Below are 8612 nucleotides of genomic sequence, written 5' to 3' on the forward strand. Positions count from 1 at the left end.
CAATTTGTACTCCAACTCTTGCCGTTTCCGGCGTTAAGTTATATTTATTTCCTCCGGTTCGGGTCTTTGTCTCCGTGTGTTGTTATCGTTGGCATGCATCTCATATCATGTCATCATGTGCATTGCATTTGCATAGGTGTCCGTCTCTTGCATTCGAGCATTTTCCCCGTTGTCCGTTTTGCATTCCGGCGCTTCGTTCTCCTCCGGTGTTCATTTCTAGCTTTCTTTCATGTGTGGGGATTAAACATTTCCGGATTGGACCGAGACTTGCCAAGCGGCCTTGGTTTACTACCGGTAGACCGCCTGTCAAGTTTCGTCTCATTTGGACTTCGTTTGATACTCCAACGGTTAACCGAGGGACCAAAAAGGCCTCGTGTGTTTTGCAGCCCAACACCCCTCCAATTTGGCCTAAAACCCACCTAAGTCTTCTCCATCATCTAGATCGTTCGATCACGATCGCGTGGCCGAAAACAGCACCTCATTTGGACTCTCCTAGCTCCCTCTATGCCTATTTAAAGTCCCCTCCGAAATTCGGATCTCCTCCTTCCCCCGAAACCCTAAAAGTCCACCTCGCGCGCCGCCGGACACTTTCCCTGCCGACGGACGTGTCCTCCGCCACGTGGCAGCCTCCCATATGCCCGCCTCCCTCTCTCTCCACCGCCGCCGCCGCCCGCGCCCGCGCACGGGCCAGAGGAGCCGCCGCCGCCGCCTCCTTCTTCCTCCTCCGCCCGACGCCCCTTGCCGCCCATCGCCGGCGCGCGCGCCGCCGCCATCGCCGCCCCGCTGCGTACCTCGCCGCCGCCGCCCGCGGGAAGCCTCGGCTTCGCCGCCCGAGCCGGCGCGCCCGCCGCCGCCCGACCCCGCCGCGGCCACCGCCGAGCGCCGCCACCGTCGTCCCCGCCTCCTCCTCGTCCGGCCACTCCGGCGACCTCCTCCGACGTCATCCCCGCCGCCAGTCTATAGTGCTCTGGCCGCCTCAATTTCCGTGCGTGAGATCTAGATCCAAAAAAACCCTAGGTCATATTCGTCTAAGTCCCAGATATTTTCAGTCCATGTGCACATGTTCATGACCCCGTAACTTTGCATCCGTAGCTCCGATTCATGCATATAGCATATTAAAATGTTCATCTCAGAGAGTACATCATTTCATTCCATTGCATCATTTTTATTTGAGTTCATCTTGATGCCTGAAATGCTGTTAGAAGAGGGCTACTTGAGTTAATTGTCAGATCTGCTACTCCGTTTAGGTTTTTTTGTCATTTTTGCCATGATTAATGTGTGCATGATATGCCCTGATGCTCTACATGTGTTTTGTTAAGGGTTTTGTCACCTTTCCAGAGGTGCAACCCATGTATTTTTGTGATGTGTGTGGTGACTTGTGCAAGCTTACAAAGTGGTGCACTTGCTAATTCTGTTTTCAGGGACTTAGTAATTTCACTAAGTCCTGCAGCTGTTTATCTCATGATGCCATATGTTCATGTTGTTTCCTAGTGATCCGTGCCTCTTTTGACGATGATCAGTAAGGATGTTTTGTTAATATTGTAGTGCTCTATCCATCCATGTCTTTGTTTGCAATTATGGAGCACCCTAGCTTGAGTCAATCGAGCTCTACTTTTGCTACTTTGTGAATCTGGGCAGATTGTCAACTTGTTTGCAATTTTGCCGATGATGTTGTAGTTGATCCGTGCATGCTATGCTATTGTTCTTGCCATGTCTAGCTTGCATTGTGTGCCTTCTTGATGGGTGTATGCTTGTCTTGCCATGACTTGCACCGTAGTGAGTGCATCGAGCTCGTGAACATGCCTACTTGAGTTATATTTCAGCATGTGTCAGTTTTTCACCAAGTCTGAAAACTGATTATGTTTTTGATATGTTCGCGTGCTTGCAATTGTATTTTCTGATCCCTTTTGGCTCAAGGTCACTAAGGGACTTTTGTTAATCTCTTTGAGTAGCTCCATGCCATGCTTTACTTTGCCATGTTCAGATCCTGTAGCATGTAGTTTTGTTGCTCCGAAGAGTGCTACCTGATCTGAAATTCCAGACAAGTGTTAATTTCACCAAGTCTGAAATCTGTTTCCCATATGCATTTTTGCCATGCTTGTTTGAACCTGTTAATGGATGAATTGGTCGTAGCTCAGTGCTAGACTTTTGTTAAGCATCTTGAATGCATCCCTTCCATGTATTTTGTTGTCATGTTTGGTTGCTATAGCATGTTCATCTCATTGCATTTAGATGCCTACTTGCTGTAAATCGCAGACTGGTGTCATTTTTGAATCGCTTGCCATTTCCAAACCGTAACTCCGATTCCGGCGTTCTTTATATCATTTTCAAGCGATTTCATATCATCTTTCCAGTGGTACACTTGGTTTTCCAAGTTGAGTCCAGGTTCATGCATTTTCTGTCATATCTTGCATTTTGCATCCCGCATCGCATTCCGCATAGCATATCATCATTGCATCATATTGCTTGGTCTTGCACGTGGTTGATTGTATCATTGTTGCTTGTTTGTCTTGTTTGGGTAGAGCCGGGAGACGAGTTCGCTAACGAGGAGCCTGTTGAGTTTGCTTTCGAGGATCCAGTCAACTCTGACAACTGTGCATGCAAGATGATCATACCCTCGAAATCACTACTATCTTTGCTATGCTAGTTTGCTCGCTCTTTTGCTATGCCATTGCTACGATGCCTACCATTTGCTTTCAAGCCTCCCAAATTTCCATGTCAAACCTCTAACTCACCATGTCCTAGCAAACCGTTGATTGGCTATGTTACCGCTTTTCTCAGCCCCTCTTATAGCGTTGCTAGTTGCAGGTGAAGATTGAAGGCCGTTCCTTGTTGGAACCTTTATTTACTTGTTGGGATATCATTATATTATCTTGCTATCTTAATGCATCTATATACTTGGTAAAGTGTGGAAGGCTCAGCCTCTCGCCTAGTGTTTTGTTCCACTCTTGCCGCCCTAGTTTCCGTCATATCGGTGTTATGTTCCCGGATTTTGCGTTCCTTACGCGGTTGGGTTATAATGGGAACCCCTTGATAGTTCGCCTTGATTAAAGCTTTTCCAGCAATGCCCAACATTGGTTTTACCATTTGCCACCTAGCCTTTTCCTTCCCTTGGGTTCTGCAGACTCAAGGGTCATCATTATTTTAACCCCCCGGGCCAGTGCTCCTCCGAGTGTTGGTCCACCTGTCAGCTACCGGTGGCCACCAGGGGCAACTCTGGGCTGGCCTACCCGTACCTAGGACAATCTGAGTGTGCCCTGAGAAAGAGATATGTGAAGCTCCTATCGGGATTTGTCGGCACATTCGGGCGGTGTTGCTGGTCTTGTTTTAACCTATCGAAGTGTCTTGAGTAACCGAGATACCGAGTCTGATTGGAACGTCTTGGGAGGAGGTCTATTCCTTCGTTGACCGTGAGAGCTTGTCATGGGCTAAGTTGGGACTCCCCTGCAGGGATTGAACTTTCGAAAGCCGTGCCCGCGGTTATGGGCAGATGGGAATTTGTTAATGTCCGGTTGTAGATAACTTGAACCTTAACTTAATTAAAATGAATCAACTGAGTGTGTTACCGTGATGGCCTCTTCTCGGCGGAGTCCGGGAAGTGGACACGGTGTTGGGGTAATGTTTGCGCAGGTTGTCCTCTAGTTTCTCGCTCGTGCTTTGCCTCCTCTTCTCGCTCTCTTTTGCGAATAAGTTAGCCACCATATATGCTAGTCGCTTGCTGCAGCTCCACATATTTTTTTCCTTGCCTTACCTATAAGCTTAAATAGTCTTGATCGTGAGGGTGCGAGATTGCTGAGTCCCTGTGGCTCACAGATTACTATTACACCAGATGCAGGGCCTGATGATTCCGCTCCAGGAGACGCGTATGAGCTCAAGTGGGAGTTCGACGAAGACTCTCAACGTTACTATGTTTCCTTTCCCGATGATCAGTAGTGGTGCCCAGTTGGGGGTGATTGGGACCGTGTCGCATGTTGGGTTCTCTTCTATTTTGGTGCTGTAGTCGGGCCATGAGTGTTTGGATGATGTAATGTTATTTATGTACTTGATTGACGTGGCGAGTGTAAGCCAACTATGTTATCTCCCCTTTTATTATCATATTACATGGGATGTTGTGAAGATTGCCTAACTTGCGACATATGCCTTCAATGCGATTATGCCTCTAAGTCGTGCCTCGACACGTGGGAGATATAGTCGCATCGAGGGTGTTACACGAAGAGACCAACATCACAATGCCTCCGAAAGGAAGAATAGAAGATATATCATTGGAAGCATAGAAAGGAGAAGAAAAAGTCAGCTTCTGCCACCAATGAACTAGGAAAGCACCCTTCCAAGAAGGTTAAAACGGAGTTGTTGGAAAAAGCAAAAATGAAACGAATAAGCTTGTAGTGGGCTTATGGAAAACTTCTCAAATCTGAGGTGAAATTCTACCACTAACTGAATCAATTGCTAGCTTGAGAGAAACGAAGAGATGAAAACTTCTTTCATCGCGAGAATAGGAGGAAACTTGGTTTATTGATAAGCACCACAATAGAAACATTCCTTAGGGAAGGCTTTAGGTGAAATCTATACCAAGATAACTCCTATGAAAAATAAAAGATGGGTTTAAATACCTCATTCTTGCCAACATGTGAATCATGATCCACGAAGAGAAATTTTCCAGAATGATATAACACCACTTCAAAAGATAAGATAGGAAGAACTGCACTTTGGAATGCAAGATGAACAATGCTTGAACTCCTCAAAACAAGACATGTGTTGAACACCATGTTTAATTTAGAGTATAGCTTGGCATATCATAACTTTGAGAGAAATCTTGAAGAATGAAAGGAATCCTTGATGAGCCACCATGTTGAGCCTCCATGAAGAACTCTGGTAATAAAAGGATGATAAAAAGAAAGAGAAGTTGATAACATAAGGTGAAGCCTTGTGATGATTTAGATGGAGCTTCGTGACGAGATAAAGCGGGAAGCTTGGAACTCTGGAAAAGAAAAGATGAAGCATCTCAAACCGAGAAATGTGAGCTGATGAACAACTATGGAAAGAAGAAACTAGATCACTTGGATGAAATTAAAATAAGAATTACGTTATGCGCATCCTTCACCAATTTAAATTGATGATGAGCAACGCATTTGGCATACTACTTATTCTTATAGAAAGGATTAAGATATATATAGCGCAAACTTGGGAAAGTCTTCGACGAATCACCGGGAGGATTGGGAAGAACAAATGAATTGATAAGATACCCAGAGAAGAGTAATCTTGAATGGACCACCGTAAGAATTGAAAATAGTAGTAGCAAGGGCACAATTCACCAGGAAGAATTGGAAAACAAATGATGATACTTGAGGGAATTTAGATACATGAGAACGAAGAGATCTCGAGCTGATTAGAGAATACTTGAACGATGCACCGGTATGATTTGGAGAACGAGAGCTTAAAGATGAGAATGAATAAACCCGAAATGATGGCCTTTGGAGAATCAAACTGAAAAGACTCATGAATTGCTCCGGAAGGGTGAAAAGAATTTCTCACAATCGAAAACAATTATGAGGATGGCATGAAGCTAGAACCATGAATCTTCAAGAGAACAGACAAGATTTAGGGAAACACTCTTCTTCGGTCTTCACAATTCGAGAATGATGACGAGAACCACCATCATGAATTGTTGAGGCACTCCGGAATAATGCAGAATATAAAGGCTGAATCAACAATGAAAAGAATTTGAAAGATCTTGGAGAAAGACATTTGATTGATGATAATTCATTCTTACGTCAACTTTGAAATGAATTTGAGAATAACTCCGGAAAAAGAAGAGTCAGATAAGATCCTGGGAAAAGACCTGTGGGTTAGGGCCCACTCAACAGAAACACCGTTGAACGATTTAAAAGGAAGATTGCGCTGGTTGAATTAAATGGCTTGAATGAGATAACAACCTTGAAATAACTTGAACAGATAGAGAATGGAAACGTGAATCTTCTGAGATATCTTCGGCACTCCACAACAAATGAATAGCGAGAAGTGAATGATTAAGAGGTGCACCAGCATGAGAAAGCATTTGAACCAAGGAAAGGGTATAATCGACAAAGCTTGAATTAATCCACCGGAGTAGAAAAATAATGAAGATTGATGAACTTGAAGCTCCGTTAGAATCTTCCTGAGAATCACTGGATAAGAACATTGACAGAAAAGAATGGATAGGCTTCCCATCAATAATATGGATACTTGAATAAGGATTCTGGCTCCATGAAGGAAAGGGTGGGAGGGCGGTAAAACAAAGGCAACTTGGGATGGTTGAAACAAACACCGTTGAGAAAAAGCTTAGAATTGATCTTGCGAATGTTGAAATGACCGGATCCACTTGAAGAGAAGCACGTCGGTTGGAAAAGAATTAACATGACAATCTCGATTATCATGAAGGATTAGTATTCACATAGAAATATGAGAACACCACTTAGGAAATGTATGGAATCAACATTTGACATTGAAGCAACTCGAATACCACAACTCAAAACAAAACAAAGGATTGGCTTACAGAATAAGCCAGAACAAACATATGATAGAGATTTACCCAATCCCATATCATGCATTTGTCGGAAAGATATTCTAGGAGCTACTTGAATTCCCACCTATAAAACTCCCGAAACTTTCTGGTTATGCAATCAGGTGTTGGGGATACAGGGGAAGCATAATATCTCACCCAAACTAACAATCCCTACATCCAGCTGTATCCATCCTTCAACACATAACCAAGAAACCTTCAGAAATCGTGTACCTCAACCTTCGAAAAGCATCGTTATACGAGTAATGGAAATACTCCTGAACTCCCGCCCTAGTACTGGGTGGCGTCGAGGTTATCTCACCAACAACTGCATAAAAGAGATTTTCGATGTCGGCGAAACTCGGGTATTCGAGAACTGCAACGATAAAATTGTGACAACAACACCTCGGAGCTCAACTCCCCGGGACACTGCCACAACCCCTAAATGTCAGGAGGCACCAAGAACAATGTTCTCGTCACAAGACTATCGGAACGATTCCAAGATACCCGTGTGATCCTAAAAAAATTCATGAAATTTGAGAAGAGGAGAGTCAAAACTTCTACGTCAGGAGGCCTCACCAGAGTGATGAAGAGGCTGAGGAGTAAAAAGAATCCTACTCTCTGATATATATATATATATATAATCCTAAGACTCAAAACATTTTGTTCTAGACTCAACAACGTCAGTGATTCGATGAAGCAGGGGGTTCCTAAGTCAGGGATGGCTCTGATACCAACTTGTAACACCCACAATGCGGTTATATCTCGCACGTGTCAGGGCACGACTTAGAGGCATAGCCGCATGGTAGTTTTGTCACAAGAGGGGTAATCTTCACACAATCCCTTGTACTGAATAAGAAAGGGATAAAGAGTTAGCTTACAATCGCCAATTCACACAATACATAAATAATTCATACATCATTCACATACACTCAAAGGTCCGACTACGGAACCAAAATAAAGGAAGATAACCCCAAATGCTAGATCCCCGATCGTGCCAACTGGGCTCCACTACTGATCATCCGGAAAAGACACAAAACAACGTCTAAGATCTTCATCAAGCTCCCACTTGAGCAAGGTTGCGTCACCTGCACTGGTATCATCGGCACCTGCAACTGTTTGGAAGTATCTGTGAGTCACGAGGACTCAGCAATCTCACACCCGCGAGATCAAGACTATTTAAGCTTATGGGTAGGATAGGGTAATAAGGTGGAGCTGCAGCAAGCACTAAGCAAATATGGTGGCTACCCAATGGAAGTAAGAGCGAGAAGAGAAGCAAGGCAACAGTCGTGAAGCTAGAAGTGATCAAGAAGTGATCCTGAAACTACTTATGCACAACCATAACACAAGAACCGTGTTCACTTCCCGGACTATGCTAAAAATAGACCATCACGGTTACACACACGGTTGATGCATTTTAATTAAGTCAAGTGTCAATTTCTCTACAACCGGATATTAAGAAATTCCCATCTGCCACATAACCACGGGCACGGCTCTCGAAATTTTATACCCTGCAGGCGTGTCCCAACTTAGCCCATCACAAGCTCTCACGGTCAATGAAGGATATTCCTTCTCCCATAAATACCCCGTCAGTCTCGGAATCCCGGTTACAAGACATGTCGACAATGGTGAAACAAGACCGGCAAGACCGCCCGAATGTGCCGACAAATACCGATAGGAGCTGCACATATCTCGTTCTCAGGACACACTGGATGAACACTACATACAGCTGGAACCAGCCCCCAAATTTCCCCGAGGAGGCACTGCAAGTGTCTCTAGGTTGGACCAACACTCAGAGGAGCACTGGCCAAGGGGGGGGGGGGGTTAAAATAAAGATGACCCTCGGGCTCGCGAAAACCAAAGGGAAAGTTATAGGTTGTTAGGAAAATGTAAAACCAAGGTTGGGCCTTGCTGGAGGAGTTTTATTGAAAGCAAACTATCAAGGGGTTCCCATAACACCCAACCGCGTAAGGAACGCAAAATCAAGGAACATAACACCGGTATGATGGATACTAGGGCGGTAATAGTGGAACAAAACACCAGGCATAAGGTTGAGCCTTCCACCCTTTACCAA

This window comes from Triticum urartu, chromosome 1A (assembly GCF_056163025.1).
Source record: "Triticum urartu cultivar PI428250 chromosome 1A, HENAU_Tu73, whole genome shotgun sequence".
NCBI lineage: Eukaryota > Viridiplantae > Streptophyta > Magnoliopsida > Poales > Poaceae > Triticum > Triticum urartu.